Source organism: Somniosus microcephalus, chromosome 11 (assembly GCF_052327205.1).
Source record: "Somniosus microcephalus isolate GS21.2 chromosome 11, FLI_Smic_1.0, whole genome shotgun sequence".
NCBI lineage: Eukaryota > Metazoa > Chordata > Chondrichthyes > Squaliformes > Somniosidae > Somniosus > Somniosus microcephalus.
This window is the reverse complement of record NC_140997.1, coordinates 39,963,309-39,988,278: the sequence shown is the minus strand read 5'-3', so window position 1 is coordinate 39,988,278 and position 24,970 is coordinate 39,963,309. Positions and strand designations below refer to the sequence as shown.

Below are 24,970 nucleotides of genomic sequence, written 5' to 3'. Positions count from 1 at the left end.
GCTTCATCATCACTGTCTTATTGCTCTTCCACCACTGCCTGGCCAGGTTGCAGTTCTTGGGTATCAGAAAGGAGAAAGGCATTAGGGTAAGGTTGTGACAGTGACAGTGACAGTGACAGGGTAACACAAAGAATTCGACCCAACACAATCGTCGCTAAGCAAAAGGAAAAATATCTGACATATTGGGCAGAAACAACAAAAACCCAAAGGAAACTCAATTGCTACTTGGCCCTAAACAGACAATACAATATAGCTGATTACCTGACCATGGTAAAGGATAACAAACTGAGAAGAACCTTGACAAGGTACAGACTTAGCGAACATAGCCTAGCGATCGAAAAAGGCAGACACAGGCAGACCAGGCTGCCAAGAGAAGACAGGATATGCTCTCACTGCAGTCAGGGAGTAGTGGAGACAGAGATGCACTTCCTCACAGCCTGTGGAAAATATCAGGACATCAGGGAGAATTTCTACCAAAAATTCTCACAAATATGCCCTGAATTCAGAAATCTGAATGACAACCAAAAATTCCCATTCCTACTGGGAGAGGAGAGAAGCTGTGTAACACTGGCGGCACACTATGTTACAGCTTGCCATGAACAGAGGGACAACCAGTAAACTAAGAAAAGAATATATATAAACAATGCGAATGTATATTTATACACTCAGGGATATACCTGTTTATACACTGTATGAATAGAACTGCGTTTATGTGCTCAACCATAAATGTATTTTGATGCTTTGGCAACATAAGATGTAACTTATCATGCCAATAAAGCGATTTGAATTGTGAATTGTGTTGAGGGTGGGGGGTGGGGGGGGTGGGATGGCGGCAGGGGTGAAATTAAGAGGTACATGCTTACACCATCTGCAGCTTGGAATTCAAAAGAGATTGTGGGATGAGGGGAAAGTGGGATGTGAGAAGGAAAGAAAGAAAGACTTGCATTTATATATCACCTTTCACGACCTCAGGATATCCCAAAGCGCTTTACAGCCAATGAAGTACTTTTGAAGTGTAGTCACTGTTGTAATGTAGGAAACACAGCAGCCAATTTACAACAAATAGCACTGTGATAATGCTCAGATAGTCTGTTGATTCAGAATTAAATATTGGCCAGGACACTGGGGAGAACTCCCCTGCTCTTCTTCGAAATAGTGCCATGGGATCTTTTACATCCACCTGAGAGAGCAGACGGGGCCTCGGTTTAATGCCTCATCCAAAAGACGGCACCTCTGACAGTGCTGCACTCCCTCAGCACTGCACTGGGGTGTCGGTCTAGATTTTTGTGCTCAAGTCTCTGGAGTGGGACTTGACCCACAACCTTCTGACTCAGAGGCAGGAGTGCTGCCCACTGAGCCACGGCTGACATATTAGGTACGAAGATAACGTTATCTTCGATGGTTTCAGCAATGGCCATTCCAATAATGGCGAGCACTGTCTTCTCCTTGGGTTTAGGACACGTGAGCGCGCCTGTCCCCCACCGGTTAGCTCCTGCTGCCTCCGGTTGTGCGCCACCTTGTCCTGCAAGAGAGAGGGAAGTGTGTCAGTGAGGGTCGTGCAATCTGTTTGGGTGATGTGGCTGTCATGGTTGAATAGCTGGCAGTGTGAGCAAGCTGTGAGATGTGGGTGTGAGGCTTGCAGCAGTACTAAGTGTGTGAGGGTGAGGTGAAGCTATGAATGTGAGATATGAGTCCAGATTGATAGAGATTGTTGGTAGGTGAGTGATGGGGGTGATATACCTATCAATTCATTCCATGAAAAGCGATGAGTTAAGATAGTAACTATAGGTTTTTATTGGCTAAATAACAGAGCCCACCCTCGTGGGCGATCGGTTCCAACAAGGGAGAATACTAGCCAAGCGGTCACCTTTATACCTGGGCAAGCAGGCGGAGCCATGGGCGGAGTCAGCTGAGGTAAGCCCAGGTATAGCAGTGTGCGTGGCAAGAGGTAACCTTGTGTAGCGATAACAACAGTGTAAACAGTGATAACAACAGTGTAACAATAGTGAACGGTTGTGAACGGTAACAGTGGTTTACCACATTCACCCCTTGTTTAAAATTGAGTCCGGCGGGGTGAAGTGTACTACCAGTTCGTGTATGTCAGTCTCTCAGGAGGCCTCGTAAGCCTTTCTGATCGGCGCAGCAGCGGCGGCGGTGGTGCAGTATCCGATGGTAATGCTGGTGTCTGCGTGGTCGATGAAGGCTCCTGGGGTACCGGCATGCCGCCCGAGGGTGCGAGGTTTCGCAAGGAGACAGTGTCCTCCCGCCCGTCTGGGTATGCCACATAGGCGTACTGGGGGTTGGCGTGCAGGAGGTCCACCCTCTCGACCAGGGGGTCCGTTTTATGGGACCTCACGTGCTTCCGCAGCAAGACGGGCCCCGGAGAAGTCAGCCATGTTGGTAGCGAGGTTCCCGTAGTCGACTTCCTGGGGAAAACAAACATTCGTTCATGGGGGGTGGCGTTAATGGCAGTGCAAAGCAGTGACCGGATGGAATGGAGTGCTGCCGGGAGGACTTCCTGCCAGCGAGAGATTGGGAGGCCCTTAGACTTTAGGGCTAAGAGGACGGCCTTCCAAACTGTCGCGTTTTCTCTTTCTACCTGGCCGTTCCCCCGGGGGTTGTAGCTGGTGGCCCTGCTCGCAGCAATACCTCTCGTGAGCAGGAACTGACGAAGTTCCTCGCTCATGAAGGATGCGCCCCGGTCGCTATGTATATAGTTCGGGAACCCGAACAAGGCGAAGAGGTCGTTCAGGCATTTGATGACCGTGGTACTGGTCATGTCTGGGCAGGGGATGGCAAAGGGGAAACGGGAGTACTCGTCAATAATGTTGAGGAAGTACACATTACGGTCAGAGGACGGGAGGGGCCCCTTAAAATCGATGCTCAAGCGCTCGAAGGGGCGGGTGGCCTTGATCAGGCTTGCTCTGTCCGGCCTATAGAAATGCGGTTTGCATTCGGCACAGGTTTGGCAGTTCCTGGTCATGGTCCTGACCTCCTCGATGGAGTAGGGCAGGTTGCGGGCCTTAATGAAGTGGTAAAGTCTGGTGACCCCGGGGTGGCAGAGGTCGTTGTGGAGGGTCCGTAGTCTATCAACTAGTGCGTTTGCGCAAGTACTTCGTGATAGAGCATCCGGGGGGTCGTTGAGTTTACTAGGCCGGTACAAGATATCGTAATCGTAGGTGGAGAGCTCAATTCTCCACCTCAAGATCTTGTCGAAGATCTTGTCGTTCTTGATTTTGCCCTTCAGCTTGTTATTAAACATAAAAGCAACCGAACGCTGGTCGGTGAGGAGGGTAAATCGTTTGCCTGCCAGGTAATGCCTCCAGCGTCGTACCGCCTCCACAATCGCCTGGGCCTCCTTCTCGACAGAAGAGTGTCGGATCTCAGGGCCCTGGAGGGTCCTTGAGAAGAAGGCCACAGGTCTCCCCGCCTGGTTAAGGGTTGCCGCTAGGGCGAAGTCGGAGGCATCGCTCTCCACTTGGAAAGGGATGGACTCATCCACTGCGTGCATTGTGGCCTTCGCAATGTCTCCTTTTATGAGGGAGAAGGCTGCGCCTGCTTCTGCTGTCAGGGGGAAGGAGGTGGACTTCATGAGGGGTCTGGCTTTGTCCGCATAATTCGGCACCCATTGGGCATAGTAAGCGAAGAGCCCCAGGGTTCTCTTCAGCGCCTTTGGACAGTGGGGGAGGGGAAGCTCCATGAGGGGGCGCATTCTTTCGGGGTCGGGGCCGATGACTCCGTTCTCTACTACGCAGCCGAGGATGGCAAGGCGCGAGGTATTAAACACACATTTATCCTTATTGTAAGTGAGATTCAGCCGTTGGGCCGTACGGAGGAATTTCTCCAGATTAACATCATGGTCCTGCTGGTCGCGGCCGCAGATGGTGACGTTATCTAGATAAGGGAACGTGGCCTGAAGCGCGTTCTGGTCGACCATCTGGTCCATCTCCCTTTGGAAGACCGAGACTCCGTTGGTGACGCCGAAGGGAACCCTAAGGAAGTGGTAGAGGCGGCCGTTCGCCTCGAAGGCAGTATACTGGCGGTCCTCAGGGCGGATAGGGAGTTGGTGATAGGCTGACTTGAGGTCGATGGTGGAGAATACCCGGTACTGTGCAATCTGGTTGACCATATCAGATATGCGGGGAAGGGGGTATGCGCCCAGCTGGGTGTACCGGTTTATGGTTTGGCTGTAGTCGATGACCAGGCGGTGTTTATCGCCGGTCTTAACGACTACGACCTGGGCACGCCAGGGGCTGGTGCTCCCCTCGATGATGCCCTCCTTCAGGAGTCGCTGCACCTCAGAGCTAATAAAAGCTCTGTCCCCGGCGCTGTACCGCCTGCTCTTGGTGGCGACGGGTTTACAGTCACGGGTGAGGTTAGCGAACAAGGAGGGGGGCGGGTCTTTGAGGGTGGAGAGGCCGCAGGTGGTACACAGTGGGCGGTTTAAAATTTGCTGGTTGTAGACTGTGAGTGGGGGGAGGGGTCCACCGTAAGCCAAAAAGTGACACTTTGAAGGTGGCATTGGAAATCCAGCTCTAGTAGGACGGCAGCGCAGAGCTGGGGCAGGACGAGAAGTTTAAAATTTTTATATTCCGTGCCCCTAACCAACAGGGTCACTACACAGTAGCCGCTAATGTCTGTTGAATGGGACTTCGCCGCCATCGAGATCCGATGGCGCGCTGGCCGGACAGTGAGGGAGTAGCAGCTCACCGTGTCTGGATGAATAAAACTCTCCGTGCTTCCGCTGTCGAACAGGCAGGACGTGGCGTGGCCGTTTACTTCGATGTCCATCATGGACTTGGACAGATGATGCGGGAGAGCTTGGTCAAGCGTGACGGAGGCCAGTGTATGGCTGAGCGAGCTGCTGTAGTCTGCAGGCGAGGCGGTGGTCGGGTCTGGAGACAAAACGGCGGCCGAGTGCGGCGAACAAAATGGCGGCGCCCATGACGCGGGTCCCCACGAAGTTGGACAAAATGGCGGAGAAGATGGCCGCCCCCACAACTCACATGAGGCACTGCTGGCGTCTGTGGCCTTGATCAAAGATGGCTGCCCCCACGACCCACCTGAGGCAATACTGGCGTCTGTGGCCTTGATCAAAGATGGCCGCCCCCACAACTCACATGAGGCAATGCTGGCGTCTGTGGCTTTCCCCCTGCAGGCGTTTACAAAGTGGCCTTTCTTTTTGCAGCCGGAGCAGGTCGCGTTCCTTGCAGGGCAGCGCGCCCTTTGATGTTTCGCCTGGCCACAGAAGAAGCAGCTGGCGGCCCGATCGCGGAGGTCCGCTGCCACAGCGGGTCCCGGGGGTGGTGGTCCCGATCGATTCCGGGACACCGACGCCGTGGTGGGTCCCAGGGGCGGCGGTGCGAGGGGAATTGCGGCCGGAGTCGGGCCCGAGTCCCAGGGTCGCGCAGCACAGTACCTGGAGTACGCCTCGAGGTCCCGATGGGCCACTTCCAGAGAGCGAGCGAGGGCTGCAGTTGTATTCAAGTCGAGGTCCTTTGATTCGAGCAGTCTTTGCCGTGAGTAGTCGGACCGAAGGCCTTTCACGAAGGCATCGCGGATATTTCCTTCAGTATTTTCTGCAGCCGTTACAGCTTTAAAGTCACAGTCCCTGCCGAGTGTTTGTAGCGCCCGTAAAAATTCATCTACAGACTCTCCTGGCTGTTGCAAGCGGGATCTTAGGAGATGTCTGGCATACATAGAATTTACAGGGCTCCGGTACTGCTCTTTTAGCAAACAAGAGAGAATACTAGCCAAGCGGTCACCTTTATACCTGGGCAAGCAGGCGGAGCCATGGGCGGAGTCAGCTGAGGTAAGCCCAGGTATAGCAGTGTGCGTGGCAAGAGGTAACCTTGTGTAGTGATAACAACAGTGTAAACAGTGATAACAACAGTGCAACAATAGTGAACGGTTGTGAACGGTAACAGTGGTTTACCACAGGGGGTGTGGTGCATTGAGCAGTGGCTGAGGCTAGTGGTGCAGTTGGTGGGATATGGTATTTGAAGATGCATTCACTGACCTTGACCACTCATGTGAGGTCATTGAACTTCTTGCAGCACTGGATCCTGGTCCTTTGGGCTTGACTCCTGACATTGACCTCCATGACTATCTGCTCCCACTGCCTTCTGAGCATGCGTCTGTCGGGCTTCCTAGCACCCTGCGGATACAAGACACCTCTCCTCCTTTCCATCTCCTCCACCAAGGCCTCCAGTGCAGCGTCCGAAAACCTTGGAGCCTGCTCTCACCCATGTTGCGCCATTCGTCACTGTTTCCCAGGTCAGATTCACTTCCTGAACAACTTCCAGCACCTGCTCCAGCCACAATGCACCGCCCCTTTAAGAGGTGCAAGCTAGCTTTAAGCAGTGCAGGCTAGCTTTAACTGGTGCTAGCAAGTAACGATACTGGGATTCCTGCTGATACATGCAGCCAATCGACAGCACGGTTAGCATTGGCTACATGCTGAAATCATTGAAATGAGCAGGCAGCACGAAGTTGGCGTGCTACCTGCATTACATTGAATGGGCGCAGGTTAATTGCACATTCGGGCTCCCCGTGCCCGTTTTTGGGGGCTATCTAATTTAGTCCCCACTATTCCCTGCAGTGCCCACTGGTCACGGAAGGTCTTGAGCATTCCAGTGGACACTGCCTGCTCCCTCTCGACCTGGGCACGGACAAGACTGTGGAAAAGATAGGCAGGCAGTCGGAGCGACACTCCCACGGGCAGCGCGCATCCTTGACCCCGTGGATAGCCGTCTTTGCCAGGCTCAGGTGCTGGCATCAGCTGGCTTCCAAAAAAAAAATGTAACTTAGAAAGATATTAATAATATAAATAAAACAGTAATGTGAAGACCAGGCTGTGAATGTCACTGCTGCTGCACATTTACCATCTGCTGCACTGCAAACTGTACGCTGCAGCCACCATCATAGCCCAGTTTGAGAACATCATCGGGAAACAAAATCTTCCTGAACACTCCCCAGTGAGATGGGCCGACTTAATGCTGGGCAGCCCTGAATGTGTGTTTATTGACTCCACCATTATTAGCTGGCGAAATGAGTTGGATTGAAAGGCATCGTGCTTTTTGTACCTGCTGCTCACACTCCAGACTTCCTAGGCATTGTCCACAGGGATTGGACCCAGTCTCCATGAATGCTTTTTAAGCTTTACTCAGTCACACGCACATTCTAGATTTGGATGTGTTGGCCGAGCAAAACACTGTCTGTCGCATTAGTTTCTTTTGAGTGGCACCCCCTTTTGTCCGAGGTTAGTCTGCCACACGCACGCTCCTGTGCCAATGTTGCCAGTCACGTGCTGTTGCCAGAGTAATTGGCACTCCTTTCCTGTTCATCATTTGACATGATTGATGCCCACATTCAGCCCACTTCACCTATGCCAGTCCGATGATGTGCATGGGGTAGCTCCTCACTTTGTTTTATCTCTTTTGCACCAGCCGTGGCTCAGTGGGTAGCACTCTCGCCTCTGAGTCAGACGGCCATGTGTTCAAACCCCACTTCAGAGACTTGAGCCCCATAATCCTGGCCGACATTCCCAGTGCAGTACTGAGGGAGCGCTGCACCATTGGAGGTGCCATCTTTCAGCTGAGACATTAAACCGATGCCTTGTCTCGGTTGCTATTTGTCGAACCTTGCTGTGTGCAAATTGGCTACCATGATTCCCTACATTACAACAGTTAGTACACTTCAAAAAGTACTTCAGTGGCTATAAAGTGTTTTGAGACGTCCTGAGGTCATGAAAGGCGCTATATAAATGCAAGTCTTTTCCTTTTCTTCAACTAGAGTGTTCTATGCACTTCTTATCTACTTCAGTTGGTTGTACATATAATCGTGTTTCCTGTTTCATTTGATGCCATATTTATCAAAGGCACATGGTTCTTTAATGTTCTGTGTTTCTGTTCGAAGTGTTAATTTTTAACACTTTAAACTGGGTATAGCTATTGTGTTGGTTCCAAACTGCAGACATCTTGGAAGCAAGCCTTTGCTTCTTCAATAGGGCCATTGTTTTAGTATTTACAACCAATTCCCATTTCAAAAGCTTGTATGGTGTTTTACAGCTTTGTGTCAACAAACCATCTTATCTCAGAAGCCTGTATTCACAGCTTGTGTCTTTGAGGCTTTTAGAAACATAGAAACATAGAAGATAGGAGCAGGAGTAGGCCATTCGGCCCCTTGAGCCTGCTCCACCATTCAATGAGATCATGGCTGATCATCCAAACTCAGTACCCTGTCCCTGCTTTCTCCCCATATCCCTTGATCCCTTTAGCCTTAAGAAATATATCTAACTCCTTCCTGAATATATTTAATGAATTGGCCTCAACTGCCTTCTGTGGTAGAGAATTCCACAGGTTCACCACTCTCTGGGTGAAGAAATTCCTCCTCATCTCTGTCCTAAATGGCTTACCCCTTATCTTTAGACTGTGACCCCTGGTTCTGGACTCCCTGGCCATCGGGAACATCCTTCCTGCATCTAGTCTGTCTAGTCCTGTTGGAATTTTATAAGTTTCAATGAGATCCCCTCTCATTCTTCTAAACTCCAGCGAGTATAAGCCCAATCCACCCAATCTCTCCTCATACGTCATTCCTGCCATCCCAGGTATCAGTCTGGTGAATCTTCGCTGCACTCCCTCCATGGCAAGAACATCCTTCCTCAGATAAGGCAACCAAAACTGCACACAATACTCAAGGTGTGGTCTCACCAAGGCCCTGTACAACTGCAGCAAGACATCCTTGTTCCTGTACTTGAATCCTCTCGCTACGAAGGCCAACATACCATTTGCCTTCTTAACTGCCTCACTGCTTTGCGTATCCAGCAGTGAGTATGCTGTGTTCAGGAGCAGCATTTACCCCATGTATAGGTTCAGATTGGGGCATTTACTAGACAATGATACTAGATATAAATTTCAGTTTTCTTTTGATACATAGAAAAAAGAAATATGGGGAGACAGCGGGAATATGGTATTGAGACAGGGGATCAGTCATGATCATATTGAATGGCGGAGTAGGCTCGAAGGACCGAATGGCCTACTCCTGCTCCTATTTTTCTATGTTTCTATACTACCGACTTCATCTGGTGTCAGATCTGCCCAGGTACGGTCGTGAAGAGGTGTGTTTGCAATCGGTAATGTAAAAATAGATAGATTGAATGCAAGAAATGAAAAATAGACTTGAATTTATATAACCCTTTCACAAACTCAAGACGTCCCAAAGCACTTTACAGCCAATAAAGTACTTTTAAGTGTAGTCACTGTTGTAATGTAGGAAACGTGGCAGCCAATTTGTGCACAGCAAGGTCCCACAAACAGCAATGTGATAATGACCAGATCATCTGTTTTAGTGATGTTGGTCAATGGATAAATATTGGCCAGGACACCGGGGAGAACTCCCCTGCTCTTCTTCGAAACATTGCCATGGGATCTTTGACGTCCACCTGAGAGGAAAGATGGAGCCTCGGTGTAACGACTCATCCGAAAGACGGCACCTCCGACAGTGCAGTTTTGGCACTGTAAGTGTCGGCCTAGATTTTGTGCTTAAGTTTCTGGAGTGGGACTGGAACCCACAAGCTTCTGAGTAAGAGGCGAGTTGTGCTACCAACGGAGCCACGGCTGACGCCTTCGACTTATCACTCGACCCACTCGGGGCCCCGTGCACTTGCACGGGCTGCACACTCCTATTGCTGCCCCCCTGGCCATGTTCAACATCCTCTACGGAATATCTTACCCTTCAGTTAAACTCTCTTTCGGATGTCAGAATAATTTCTGGGTTCGATTCTGGCTGCAGACGAGAATAGCTTTGGGGAGACGGATGAGGTAGCTGGTGTGCTGCAGACAAGATTAGCTAATATTGAGTTGGTGCCACCAAGAAAAAAGTCCCTGCCTGTCCGTTGTGAAAAACAAATCGAATGCTCCAAGTAGCCTTGCAACAACCGCCAATTATACTTGGACCTCATTTCACAAGTTCTGGCCCAGCTGCATCCTGACTTTTTTTTTCCAAGGAATCCTTGTGACGAACAAGGGAGTTCAATCGCACTACTAACGACAAGAAAATACCAGGACAAACTTACCTCTTTTTATTAGACAGTATCCTCAAAAGCCCCTCAATAATACCTCTGAATTATCACTTGACTGTCCAGGTCACTCACTTGGTTAGTGCGCTACTTGGCCAACATGGAACTGTGTACAGTTTTGGTCTCCTTACCTAAGGAAGGATATACTTGCCTTAGAGGCGGTGCAACGAAGGTTCGCTAGATTGATTCCTGGGATGAGAGGGTTGTCCAATAAGGAGAGATTGAGTAGAATGGCGATACTCTCTGGAGTTTAGAAGAATGAGAGGTGATCTCATTGAAACATATAAAATTCTTAGAGGGCTCGACAGGGTAGATGCTGAGAGGCTGTTTCCCCTGGCTGGAGAGTCTGGAACTCGGGGTCATAGTCTCAGGATAAGGGGTCGGCCATTTAGGACTGAGATGAGGAGCAATTTCTTCACTCAGAGGGTTGTGAATCTCTGGAACCATCTACGATTTCAGGAAGAAAAATTCAGTATCATCCTGTCTTGTTCCTGTTAATCTGTGGATGCTCAGTCATTAAATATATTTAAGACTTAGATCGATAGAATTTTGGGCACTAAGGGAATCAAGGGATATGGGGATAGGGCAGGAAAGTGGAGTTGATGTAGAAGATCAGCCATGATCTTATTGAATGGTGGAGCAGGCTCGAGGGGCCGTATGGCCTACTCCTGCTCCTATTTCTCATGTTCTAATTGCTGCAGGGGCTGAGAAAGATCCATCTGCCCCATTGAAGACCTGCCATTGAAGGAGGAGGTGGGGCCGGGGGGTGGGATGGTGTCAGCTGTCAGATTTCCTGCCTCCACTTTCCCCAGCGAATTGGATGGCGGCAAAGTACTGACGTCCAGCCATTGATTGGAGCAGTGTAAATGGGACCTACAGCGGTATTCCAGGTCAGTGTCATACCATTACCTGCCTTTCCCTACCACCTCAGTCTATCTGATGCTGACCCATGCCATGTCACCTCCAGAACTGACAGCTTCAATACTCTTCTGCTCGTCCTCCAATCCTTCATAAACTTCAGCTCATCCAAGGCTCCGCTGCTAGTGTCCATTCTCACACTGAGTTCTGCATGCCCATCACCCCTGAGCTCGCTGACCTCCATTGGCTCCCAGCCTCAAATTTATCATTTTCATTCTTGTGTTTAAATGCTGCCATGACCTCATCCCTCCCTATCTCTGTAACCTCCTCCAGCCCTATGACTCTCCGTAAATTCTCCATTCCTCTGACTCAGGCCTGTTGTGCATTCTTCTCTCCCTTCGCCTCACTATTGACCGTTGTGCCTTCTACCGCCTAGGTCCCACAATCTGAAATTCCCTCCTTACAACCCGCCACTTCTCTCTTCCCTTTTAAGACCCTCCTTAACACCCACCCCTTTGGCCAAGCTTTTGGTCACCCCTCCTAATCTTTCCTCCTTCAGCTCAGGGTCCATTTTTCCTTGTGCCTCTGTGAAACGCCTTGTGGCATTTAAAGAACAAATGCAAGTTGTTCTTGAAAGTTAACGGCCTTATGAATATATTGGAACACCTGGTTTTATTCGTGATACTCAAGATATATTTAACTTGCCTCTCAATGGCTGTTCTAACTTCCTGTTGTGAAACGAATGAATCATATTACCAAGTAGTCTCTCAGCTCAGCCACTATTGCTCTTTTTGATGTGTACTGATTACCTTTTAATGGAGAATTGGTGTCATGTTATAGTCTCTGTGCTTTTCAGTGTTCATCAACTCCTGCACAAGAACGGCTCAATGGCAACACTGTAAAAGCTCCAATTTACATGTCAAGCACTTTTAAATGTCAGCCATGGCTCAGTGGGTAGCACTCTTGCCTCTGAGTCAGAAGGTTGTGGGTTCAAGTCTCACTCCAGAGACTTGAGCAGGTGATCCAGGCTGACACTCCAGTGCAGTCCTGAGGGAGTGCTGCACTGTCAAAGGTGCTGTCTTCCAGATGAGATGTTAAACCGAGGCCCCGTCTGTCCTCTCAGGTGGATGTAAAAGATCCCATGGCGTTATTGGAAGAAGAGCAGCGGAGTTCTCTCCGGCGTCCTCGCCGACCTTTGTTCCTCAAGAGTAGGAGAGTGGACAAGGTTAGCCAGGAAGTAGCGATTTAAGCATCACCAAATTTGGGTTTCAAAAGCCTGATGGTTGTAAGAGAAGGGGAAGAGTGAGAGTGTTAAGAGTTCCATAATTGTGAGTCCAGGAACAGAATGAGCTTGTGTAAAAGGCAATGTTAAGAGTCTTGACTTCAACACTGCGAGGATGCGGGAAGAGAAAGATCAGGTAGGACAATGTATTAAGTCTCCGATTAAACTGGAGTTCCCAAGCACAGTTGAAAGCAATAACATCCGGCAGCTCGGTAATATTACTTTGTATTTGAGTAAATTGGTTAAGTAAATGGAACTGCCATTATTTAATAATATATCAAACTCCAGTCACTGCTATCAATCAAACTGAAAGTTCAATAGTGTTACAACATGTGATCCTAAATGAGCTGCCATTGCTTTGATAGAAACCAATCATTTGTGACTGAACCACGTTCCTGAATGAATGTCACCAGTGCAATATTTCAGAAAACTTTGTAAATCCTTAGGAATAAAAAGCTGAAACAAATAAGAGTGTGGCATGAAGAATGAGGTTAGTCAGACGCTTGATCTCAGTTACATTGAAGCTGCTGCTGACAGCTTTGGGAACTCAGATATTAATGGGTTGCTTTGAGTTGGGGAATCAGATGTAATTGTCCTTCTGTAGCCCTGCAGACATAAGACAGAGCCCTTCTTGTAGGCCGTGAGGCAACATTCAGAATGTGCCGAGCCTGTTCAGTGTGCACATTTTGATTCACAAAGGTGCCCTGTAGCTTTAAATCCAGGTACTCTGTCCAAATGTTCCACATTTTGAGTATGAGCAGAATTCAAACTTTGATTTTAATTTAAAGCCATGTTGCATCCATTTTCTGGAAATCCTTTAGTTTCAAGCTTTCAGATTGTCAACACTTTGGCCTTAGTTTTGTTGCAACTGTAGTCTGGAAGTTAAGTTATTAGCATTGTGCACGTAACATGCTTGTACGACATTCCTTTGCTATTTTAACAGGTTGCCGCCTCAGTTAAAATAGCGGACAAAGAATGTCCTATGAAGACATGAAGCATTGGCATCACAGACAATCCTCTCCAGGCTTATATTTCATAGCATTACATAGAATTATATAGAATTATTAGATTCTACAGTGCAGAAGCAGACCATTCAGCCCAATTGGTCCATGCCAGTGTTTATGCTCCACGTCAGCCTCCTCCGATCCCTCTTCATCTAACCCTACCAACTATTTACAATGACTTGGATGAAGGGATCGAGTGTCAAGTAGCCAAGTTTGCGGATGATACAAAGATGGGTGGGAAAGCAAGTTGTGCAGATGACTCAAAGAATCTGCAAAGGGATATGGACAGGCTAAGTGAGTGGGCAAACATTTGGCAGATGGAGTATAATGTGGGAAAGTGCGAGGTTATACACTTTGGCAGGAAACATAAAAAAGCAAATTATTATTTAAATGGAGAGAGGTTACAAAATACTACAGTTCAGTTGGACCTGGGGGTCCTTGTGTATGAAACACAAAAAGTTAGCATGCAGGTACAGCAAGTAATCAAAAAGGCAAATGGAATGTTGGCCTTTATTTCAAAGGGGTTGGAGTATAAAAGCAGGGAAGTCCTGCTACAACAAGTGGAAACATCTTCTCTGCCTCTACCCTATCAAACCCTTTCATAATCTTAAAGACCTCTATCAGGTCACCCCTCAGTCTTCTCTTTTCTAGAGAAAAGAGCCCCAGCCTATTCAATCTTTCCTGATAGGTATAACCACTCAATTCTGGTATCATCCTTGTAAATCTTTTTTGCACCTTCACCAGTGCCTCTGTATCCTTTTTATAATATGGAGACCAGAGCTGTGCACAGTACTCCAAGTGTGGTCTAACCCAGGTTCTGTGCAAGTTTAACATAACTTCTCTGCTTTTCAATTGTACCCGTCTAGAAATGAGCCCCAGTGCTTTTGTTTGCTTTTTTTTATGGCCTTATGGTCGCAGCTTTAATGATTTGTGAATGTGTGCCCCCCCAGATCCTTCTGCTCTCCCCCCGCCATTTAGACTTTTATTTTCCAAGGAGTATGTGGCCTCCTTATTCTGCCTTCCAAAATTCACCACCTATATTGAAGCTCATTTGCCAATTACACCCCCATTCTGTAAGTTTATTAATGTCTTCCTATATTTTGTCACAGGCCTCCTCTGTATTAACTACGCCCCCCACAATGGGGGCGATTTTCACCTGGATCGCTGATTGTGCCTACTCCTGGCGTCAGCAGGAGGCCCGATGGATTTTTGTGGTCGAGCCTCATTAGCATCGAACAGGCGGGGCTGACAGTACTAATCCCGCTGTTTATAGGCAGCTTGACCTTTGAGAGGGGCGGGAGATCTAGCAGGATAGACAATGATCCTGGGCCTTTAAAGGGAAGGGGACTGGGAAGATTGGGGTGTCAACGTAGCAGCTTATTTCAGTGACGGAAATTCTAATGGCTACAACCAGCAGCAAGGAGTCAAAGTTAAGGAAGCCTTAAGACACAAAACTCCCAAAGGAATCAGGGAAACATGAGTACGAGACCCGTTTCTAGCTTTCCCTTACTGCAGCTAATGATCCCTTTTAGCAGTGCTGGATATGGCTACATCCCACCCCCCCCCGCCCTGTACCCTCCATGGGTTGAGGAAGTATTAGTGGAATTAAAATGAAAATCACGTTGGTGTCTCAAATGTATCATTTGATCCCTCATTCAATATTTGTGCGTGGAGCCTCCACGCTCCCGAAAACGCGGGCGTTAAAATGGTGGGGAGCAGGAATGCTGTGGGGATGCAGCGGCTTCTGCCCAGCAGCCATTTTAACCTCCCGCCCACACCGTTCCCGTGCTGGGTGGGCTGGGTTAAAATCGACCCTATAAAGTCTCTTATGAGATTAGACAAGGTAGATTTCAGATTCATCAACAATGTTGCTGTCAATGATCACATCTCAGTCCAGGTACGGCTGGATTGACTGGTTATTCATCTCATTGGTGCTTTTGTGACCTCGTTTTGCACAAAATAGCTGCCATAGTTACCCACATAACAGCAATCACTGCACTCCTAAGTCATTCATTATATGTGAAATGCTTTGGGATGTTTCTAAGAGATGCGATAAGGCGCTATGAAAATACATTTTTTGATATATATTTTTCTCACTATTGGGTCTAGTAACTCCGCCAACAAATACTCTCCATGGAATTCAGGTGTAGCCTAAATCTGTGTAAATGTGCTTCATTTTTGGAATTGTTCTAAGCTTTTTTTTAAAAAAGGAACACCATCTGTCTCTTCTTATACCCAAGATATTAAAAGAAATGCATGCAGGTTTAGCCTCAATAGTTGATGTTGTATTCGATGTTTCATTTGAAACGATAATAGGTCTCAATCCAAATATGGGTGATAGTGAGCAAGTGAAGAGGTTCATCAAAAGTAGAGGCAGCTTCTGCCATCACACAAAGATCTGCACGGGCCTCCTGTGGGCAAAGACCTATCAAAATTCAACATTCGCTTACCTTGCACCTCACCTTCTATTCTGATTGCACATCATTCAGGTGGAAGGTAAATAAACACATTTGGTGGCGAAAACCTATTGCGCATTAAAGATATTGCTCCGTGATTTTTATTACAGTTATGGATTGGAGGCAGGTCTCAAGGAGTGACAGAACATTGGGGCTGAACTCTCCCTGTGTAATATTAGTGAGAAGCTTTCGTAATAAGTTGGTTTGCAATTCCTCTGTCCGGTATTTTAACTCATTGACTGTTTGTTAAAATAAAGGGTTAAGGAATTTACTGTGAGCGTATTAAGGCATTTGGTACAAAAATGATTTCAAGACAGTTCTTTCTACATGAAACATTGATTTTTATAGCGTAAAACGGTGTGAAGAGCATTTAAAAACTATTGTTGTACAAAGGTCAACTTTACCCTATAAATTAGTGCAAAACTTTATAGTTTACCAGTAAATTCTGCCAAGAACTCTGAGCCCCGAGCTATTCGTCTATGGAGGTAGCCTGGTCATGGGGAGTTTTTTCCTTGCCACCAAGGGGATGCCATTGCTTCTTTCTTGTGCAGTGCATTCTGGGAAGTGCAATCAGAGAGGCCGCGCTCTGTAACCGTGTTATCAAATATCCCCCAGAATTTCACGAAAATGGACTGCAGCGGCCTGTCAGAACGGCCATCTTTGGATGAGACCTTAGACCAAGGCCCTGTCTGCCTACTCGTAAAAGATCCCACGGCACAGTTTAAAGAAGAGCAGGCGATTTCCCCTGATGTCCAGCCAACATTTATCCCGTCAGCCAATACCACCAACAGAGTTCTAACTGGATATTCATCTCATTGCTGTTGTGGGATCTTGCTGCGTGCAAATTGGCTGCCCTGCTGACCCACAAAAAACTGTGGTGCCTACACTTCAAAAGGAATTCATTGGTTGCAAAGCACTTTGCAAAGTCCTGAGACCATGAAAGGTGCTATATAAATGCAAGTTCATTCTTTCAATAAAGTGCGTCACTTCTATTTGAGATGTTGTATAACACAGGTACAGAACACAGAAGTGTTACCCTCCCACAATGAATTCACTCATAAGGGTATGCAGTTGCAAACAATTTTTTTTTACAACAGTAGGCATGAAAATTTTGCGTGAATGAATTTACGATTTCTCTTACAACAGCGCCTTGTTTAAATGCACTGTATTGGAATAGGAAGATTAAAAATCTAACAAGCACATCGAACCTTTGATATATAAATCCACAAAGTGACTATGAATCCCTAATTACAATGAGACAGGGTGAGTCAATGATGAAATGGAACTAAGTGAATTATGCAAAAGAATCACTTATTCTGGTTAAATTAGTTATAATGAAGATGCCCAAATGATCAATTACTGATCACGTTTTCAAGCATCTCTTCATCCAGCATGCATTTATGTAATATACCCACTCCAGGTTTGTTTGTATATTATAGAATTAGAATCGAATAAAAGTCTTTATAGAAGAGAAAAAGAAAAAATGTGCATTTGCATAACGCCTTTCATAACCTCAGGATGTCCCAAAGTGCTTTACAGGCAATGAAGGACTTTTGAGGTGTGGTGTTGTAATGTAGGAAACACAGCAGCCACTTTCCGCACACCAAGATCCCACAAACAGCAATGTGATAATGACCAGATAATTTGTTTTTTTAGTGATGTTGGTTTACGGATAAATATTGGCCAGGACACTGGGGAGATCTCTTTTACAATCTTTTACATCCACCTGAGAGGGCAGACGGGGATCTCGGTTTAACATCTCATCCGAAAGACGGCACCTCCGACAGTGTAGCACTCCCTCAGTACTGCACTGAAGTGTCAGCCTGGATTATGTGCTCTGGAGTGGTACTTGAACCCATGACCTTTTGACTCAGAGGTGAGAGTGCTACCAACTGAACCACAGCTGACAAATCCCAAGAAAGCACTGAAGACATTTTCGACTGCCCTGGTGAGCTTTTTCAAATTCCACTAACTACACTGACGCATTTAGATACAGTTACATACATTATTTTTCTAAGCATGCCCAAGGGGCCTATTTGTTATCTCTAATAGTAAATAGTGCACATTCCTATGCTGGCCAATATGTATGTGCAGTAAACCTAAAAGTGAAATAGTGTTTCCTCTGACCCATTGACATGAATACCTACCTGTTTCAAGTATTCTACTATTGTACCAACTAGGCACAGTACAAGGATTCTGAAAGACTTCCTGAATTAGGCATTGACATTTCTCGAACCATTCAACCATTGTGTTTTTTCTTGAGTGTATAGTATCAACTGCTTGTGCACGAGCTTCTGCTAGCAACCAGGTCCTGGGGGAGGTGCACAGATAGCTATTTATTTAGCAGCAGCTCCCTGCTCTGTTTATGAGAGTGTGTCTATGATCCTCATGGGTCTCACCTCGTCACCCAACTTTTATTAGGTGTTATCGCCTCGCAAGATTTGTGTCAGTGCTTTGGAAAGCCCAATTGCTGTGAAAGCAGTTTTGTCTTTCCCTCATTTCGTGTTAACCCTAGAATTGAACCGTCTTTGAGCAGTGTCTCTTCTCTTCCTGATGGAAGCTAGTACTGCTTATTGTTCTTGAGGGTGAACTCCATTGTTACTGGTTTGGCAATTGCATTCTTATCATCGGATGCAGTTTAGGAGTCAAAATACAATATAAAACATGACTTTCATTACCTCTTTTCATTTAAAAAAACAAGATGGCTGCCGATCTGTGGTACTATTCTGAGGCACTCGACCACCCAAACAAGATTGGTCTCAGGTTGAATCCTCAGTCTGTGCTCAGTTAATTGATCTTAGCCAGGGTGTCAGCATACAAAATAATGGGCCACGATGCCCCTGGGCTAGGGAGTGGAACAATCAACCAAACCACCACCTCTGACCCCTATCAACTGATCCCTAGAATGGAATTGAGGTACAGATCAGCCGCAATCAAATTGGATGGCGGAACAGGCTCGAGGGGTTGAACGGCCTTTTCCTGTTCTTATGTTCTTGTGTGTGTCAAAGTCAACAAGCTGACATCCAACTGTCTAGGCGACTGTATGAAGTAAAAAGAAAGAAATTGCATTTATATAGTGCCTTTCACAACTTCAGGATGTCCCAAAGCGCTTTACAGCCAATTAAGTATTTTTGAAGTGTAGTCACTGTTGTAATGTAGGAAATGCAACAGCCAATTTGCACAGTTAGCTCCCACAAACAGCAATGTGATAATGACCAACTAATCTGTTTTTAGTATTATCAGTTTTAGTGATGTTGGTTGAGGAATAACTATTGGCCAGGACACCAGGGAGAACTCCCCTGCTCTTCTTCGAATAGTGGCCGTGAGGTCTTTTACATCCTCCTGTGAGGGCAGAGGGGGCCTCGGTTTAATGTATCATCTGAAAGACGGCATCTCCGACATTGCCGCACTCCCTCAGTACTGCACTGGGAATGTCAGCCTAGATTTTGTGCTCAAGTCTCTGGAGCGGGACTATGAATCCACAAACTTCAGACTCAGAGGCAAGGGTACTACCAACTGAGCCACAGATGACACCTATATGTGTATAAGCCACTTGCTGAGGTAACAAAGGGTCTGTGGAACCAAACACCAACAAAGTGCAAGTCCCTTGAGGAAAGAGGGGAGAAAATTGGGAAAGAAAATAAATTGTCCCCTCCTTCATTACTTTAATTCACGTAAACATATGAGAAATCATTTACATTTCTCCAATCTGACTATCAGCCCCTGTACGGAATAATTCTAACACATGGGCAGTCTGTAAAGAAGTTTTCTGATTGGGTTAGCGGGATGATGTGCATTTTCAAATATCATATTTCAATCCATTTAATCATTAACTCTGCAGCAACATCTAAATTTTTAAAAATGACACAAATCATCGAGATAATGAGAAACTCTAGAAGCTCTCAGCGGCCAACGCTTTTACGGTTAATGAAAAGTGGCAACGTAGCATTTGGGGAATGGTCTGAATGTTGGACTTTGTGCAGAGGATTAAATGAGAAGTGGTGGTAATTCTGTGCTTGGCGTGGATTTGCTTTTAGGATCAGGTGGGTGTTGAACTGGAGTTAACAACATTGACAAAATAGCATTAGGAAGAGAAAAATTGAAGGGGAAGACAAAATAATTGTTAGTGGGAAGGCCTATCCCCATCAGTCGGACTGGATGCGGTCCAGCATACTGAACAAGTCAGTGGTTGATTAAACTGTCACTCAGCTCTGGCCTGTAACCTCTAGGTTTCCAATCTCCGATATATGCCTGGTAATTTATTATTTTAATGTCTGGAAACTTCTTTAACAGCCTGTTATACATCAATTTATTCCCTGTTAAAGGAATAAGATGGGTAAAAATCAATTATATTACCTTCAAAGCTGCATTAGCTCCTTCCCTCGGCCTTCTTCAGGCTTTTACTACTTTGAGTTTGGAATTTGGATTTTGCCTTTTCCTGATCATTTCCCCTTTTATTGTTGACTGGATTTGACTGCAACGCTCTAACTACCTGCACTCTTGCTTGTCGACCACTTCAAAGTAATGTTTTCCTGTGCATGTAATGTCAGCGTAATGGACTTGTATGTATCAAAAGAAATGTACCGTCTCATTTTTTTCCCCCTCAATTTTCTCACCGTCTCTTCTGAAGCTGCTGATGCTTGTTGGGTGAGGCGGGTAAAGGTGCCAATTGCAGTGCCTGCAGTACCACCGGGAGTAGAGTTGCCAACCCTCCAGGATTGCCCTGGAGTCTCCAGGAATTGAAGACTAATTGCCAGGGCACTGCTGCCAGCAAAACCCAGGAGAAAAATCATAGGGGCATTAAAAAAAATTGAGTTTTTAATAAAAAGTTCTTTGCACACTTTTGTTTATTAGTTAAAAAATGATTGGACATGGGAAAAAAGGCTGTTTGACTGACAGTTCAAAATCATCCAATTGAGTAATGAAGAGTCTATTGGCTTTCCGATTGGTGGGGGAAGGCAGGGTGCTGCGAGGGTGGACGTGTCGGGCGACCAATGCGGGAGTGTGGGGGCGGGGCGTTTGGAGGCCGGAGGTCATGCGAGGACACCTTCAGGAAAATTTCCAACCAGAGTTGGCAACCCTAACCGGGAGCGCAAGTCAGGAGATTGCATACGTGCAGCCATCAGTGGACGCAACATGGTGGCCTGCGCGCACGTGATTTCCTGACGTGCGCTCCAGGTGGGGTGCCACTCCGTGCCAGGAGTGCACAATTGGGGAAAAGTTTCCAGGAGCCCTTCGCTACCTCACCAGTTGACTATGCTTCATGCGGCAACTTCGACGCTCTTGGGCTGCCCAACCGGAGCCATTGTCAAGCCGCATATTGCCACAACATTCGAGCACGCACTTTCCGCAGCAGAGGTGGTGAGATTGGGAGTGGAAACCGTGGAGGATTATTCCAATTTCCATCCTGAGGCACTGAGGCTAATTTTAGTGCCCCATTAACACCCCTCTGCCCCACCCCCAACCGTCGCCTCCCCTTACTGAGATCAAGTAGCTCAGCACAAAGCAAGAATCAAATCTGAGACCTTCTCGGTAAAGCACTTTTCAAAACCTTTACTGAGATAAAATTCCTGCCATTTAAATTAGAATTTGATAAAATAGTCCCATCTGCCCTCTGTATATGATCCCACGGCACTATTCGAGTTCTCCCCGGTGTCCTGGCCAATATTTATCCCTTAACCAACACCACTGAAACCGATTACCTGGTCATTATCTCATTGCTGTTTGTGGGAGCTTGCTGTGCACAAATTGCCTGCCGCATTTCTTACATCACAATAGTAACTACACTTCAAAAAGAATTCATTGGCTGTAAAGCGCTTTGGGACGTCCTGAGGTTGTGAAAGCAAGTTCTTTCTTTTTTTGTTTTTTTCTGTCTGTCTCTCTGTCTATCTTTCTTTCTTTCTAGAAAAATTACCAGAAATATCTAGATCGGGGCAGATAGAAAAGGAATATCCAGGTCACTGTGTGTGACACCCAAAGGCAGTCTTGTAGCGATTGTCCCATAATTAAATACAATATGGGTTTAATATCATCACAAGATTTTTTTTTTGAAGAAGTAAGTGAAACACATTTGTCTCCTCACCTCAGAGCAATTACCAAGGCAGCGCTGAGATGGAGTACAATGTGTGCAAAAGGCAATGCTCCATTAGCAATTGTTTATAATGCCTTTTCCTTTTCCAAATGAATTTTGAAATACATTCAGTTCACACACAATGCATTAACACATGGTGTTTGTGTAATTAGACGCCTGTAGAGAAAGCAAGCCTAAGCACATCAGAATCCCTTTGATTTTTAAAATGGAGGCACTTGTAACATGCCACTCCTCTGAGATTAAGACAGTTTTACACCATAAATATCGGCTAATAAGTTTATGGAAATGAGGTATTAATGCAGGCTACATCACAGGCAGAAATATGTGATGTTTAAAATATCTCCACAAGTGAGGCTGACTTGATACTTCATCAGAAAAGAAGGCATGAGTGGATAATGGTTGCTTCATGAGTGGAGCGATATATCACTGCGGCTACAATATAATTTTATTCACCACGCCTTTATGTTCAGTTTACAAATGTATTTTTGTATATATTTATTTGATCTTAACAAGTCAAACTAAATTGTAAACACACATTATAATGCATTGGCATTAGGTTACTCATGCAGTTGCACTAATGAAGGCAATTATCTATATCTGGCAGTGACATATCATCTGGGCCCATCAATCTAAATTTCTTGTATCTGGATATCTGTGATATCGCAGATGTCAGTCATTGAGGTAGCAGAGGCCCAATGGGAGTGATTGGCTGGCTATGAGAATGAATTTCAGCTATCATTATCATTTCCACTTCCTACGGCAAGAATCTACTAGTTGCTAACAGATGTCAGGCAGGCACTTGATAAACTTAACCTTATACATTCAAATGCCACCTACTCTTGCTGGTGGGATTTTAACATTAAGGGCTGGATTTTGTCAATGGGGACGTGATGGAGGCGGGACTCCCACTTTTTGGGTTGTAGTCGCTCCTCCATCGACTTGTGGCCAACCCACGCTATTTTCCCTTGATTGACTTTGTTAAGCCCGCTCAGCGGGCTCAGCAGGCCAATTAAGGGACACCTGGTTACCAGTGACGTCAGTGATTGACATTTCATCTGTCAAGAGTTTTTGACAGATCAAAAATCAGCGTTTGACAGCTCTGTGAAGCTGTCAAAAACCGACAATCTGTCTTCTAACTTGAGTCCTTCTACTCAGACTCAGTTAGCGATCTCTCCAGACCAGAAAGCAGAATGCTGCAACTTTTGACAGTTCAGCGGCCATTCTGCTTTCTGTGCCGATGAACTGAGGGATTCCCGAGAAGTGAAGGAAGGAAGCCTGCAGGAGAAAGTAAAGGTAAGCAAAACTTATTAAAACACTTTACACTTACCTCACACACATGCACCCATCACTCACCTGCACAACGGACATCTCGACCCCTCCAACCCCTGCAGACCGACGGTCCGCCTTGCTAACTTGGCGTGGTTCGGAACCGTCGGGAAGCCCACACTTCAGGGCTAAAAATAGGGATTAGGCAAAAAACTGCCGGTTAACTACCTGTTAACAGGCAGTTAATTGGCACTAATCCCCTTGCCGCCTCTGGGAAGCGGCTCCCAGCACAGGTCGGATACCCACCTCCTGGGACATTGGCACGGAGGCGGGTTGGGGGCGGGATGGGTTCGTGCCCCCCGATTCTGCAATTTTCCCACCACTCCCGCCTCCAAACCCGCCTCCTCGGGGCTTGGAAATTCGAGCCCTAAATGTCTGTTGGGATGGGATTCATCAGCAGTCCAACCTACAGAGACCTGGGCCTGCAGATGTTTGGGATTAGATTTATCAAAGTCAAGAGAGATTGGAATTGCTAGATGAAAGAACACCAAAGTCTATCTAGTTTGCCTTCTACCATCCTGGTAGTCGCATGGTACACCGATAATGGAGTTGTTGACTAATTATAGCAATCAATCTCTATCAGTTAGTCTACAACAGACCCAGACATGAAGCGAGGAAAACCCCAGTGGTGGAGAGCTTTGGGAGCCATAGGTCCGAAGTCACTTGTTTCTCCCAAGCATGCTACACTTACCATATGTCATGTCTCAAATTGCTCACATACTGTATCCCAAAATGTTATTTTCTGAAAGAGATCTATCTAATTTGCATTTGAATGAATCAATTCTAACTGCTTCCACTGTCTTGCTCGGGAGCCTGTTCCATAGATTGACCACTCGCTCACTGGAATATTGTTTCCGTAGATTGGTTTTGACTTTACCCCGCTTCAAGCGCAGGCCGAGTAGATGGGATAGCTTAGAGACAGAGACTTATGTGATTACTTAGATATCTTTTTTATTCATGCCTTGCCCACATCCAACTGAGCCACATACACACAGCCTAGTCTCATCCTATGCCATGGGGCAATGCCAGGGGAGATGCACTAGCACTGTGTAATTACACAGTGCCAGAATACCTAAATTGAAAGTCTGCCTCATACCTGAGCTTCAAAATTGTATTAAAAGGTCACCACACCCTCTCGAACCCAGAGCAACAGTAGAAAGGACAAGTTAGAATATACAATGTAGACACAGCTATGTGCCTCCACATGAGCTCCCAGACTGGTCCAGTGTACCACCTCCAATTCAAATCAATAGAGTCACTTTGAGATGCACATGGGATGCCCCATTAACCATAACACCAGGGCAGCTAAGGAGGGAGTTTCCGTAAGGCTGAAAGTAGACGATTATGATGAAGAAATGTCACAATTAATAGGAGTTATCTTGGTAATTGTTTCTTTTGAAAAGAAGATGAGGTAGTATTTTGTACAGAAGTCTCTCTAATCTTCTCTTCGTCATTACTGGTATGATGTTATTTTAAGCAAATGACTGACCTAGAAGAGCATTTAAAGCAATTTTTAAAAAATTGTTCTTTGGTCTCTGGGATTTAGCTGACTGTTTGGGCAGCTCAGTCAGTGAGAACGTTTTGTACCCATTTACTGCAACAAGCAAACAATGCATTCAGGAGAATTTGCATAGGAACTCAATGTCCATGTTTTTGAATCATAGAATGATACAGCACAGAAGGAGGCCATTTGGTCCATTGTGCCTGTGCCGGCTCTTTGAAAGAGCTATCCAATTAGTCTAACTCCCCTGCTCTTTCCCCACATTAGTCCCACTCCCCTGCCCTTCCCCATAGCTCTGTAATATTTTCCCCTTCAAGAATTTATCCAATTCCCTTTTGAAAGTTAATTTTGAATCTGCTTCCACCACCCTTGCA

At 46.3% G+C, this 24,970-nt stretch overlaps 1 protein-coding gene and 1 pseudogene across 5 annotated transcripts in view; both read left to right on the top strand.

Moving 5' to 3' along the window:
- Positions 1 to 24,970, top strand: part of caskin1 (CASK interacting protein 1) — an 854,777-nt gene that overhangs the window by 244,444 nt on the left and 585,363 nt on the right. The gene's annotated exons all lie outside the window — the stretch shown is intronic.
- LOC147110502 (uncharacterized) overlaps positions 12,334 to 24,970 on the top strand; it is a 50,336-nt pseudogene continuing 37,699 nt past the window's right edge.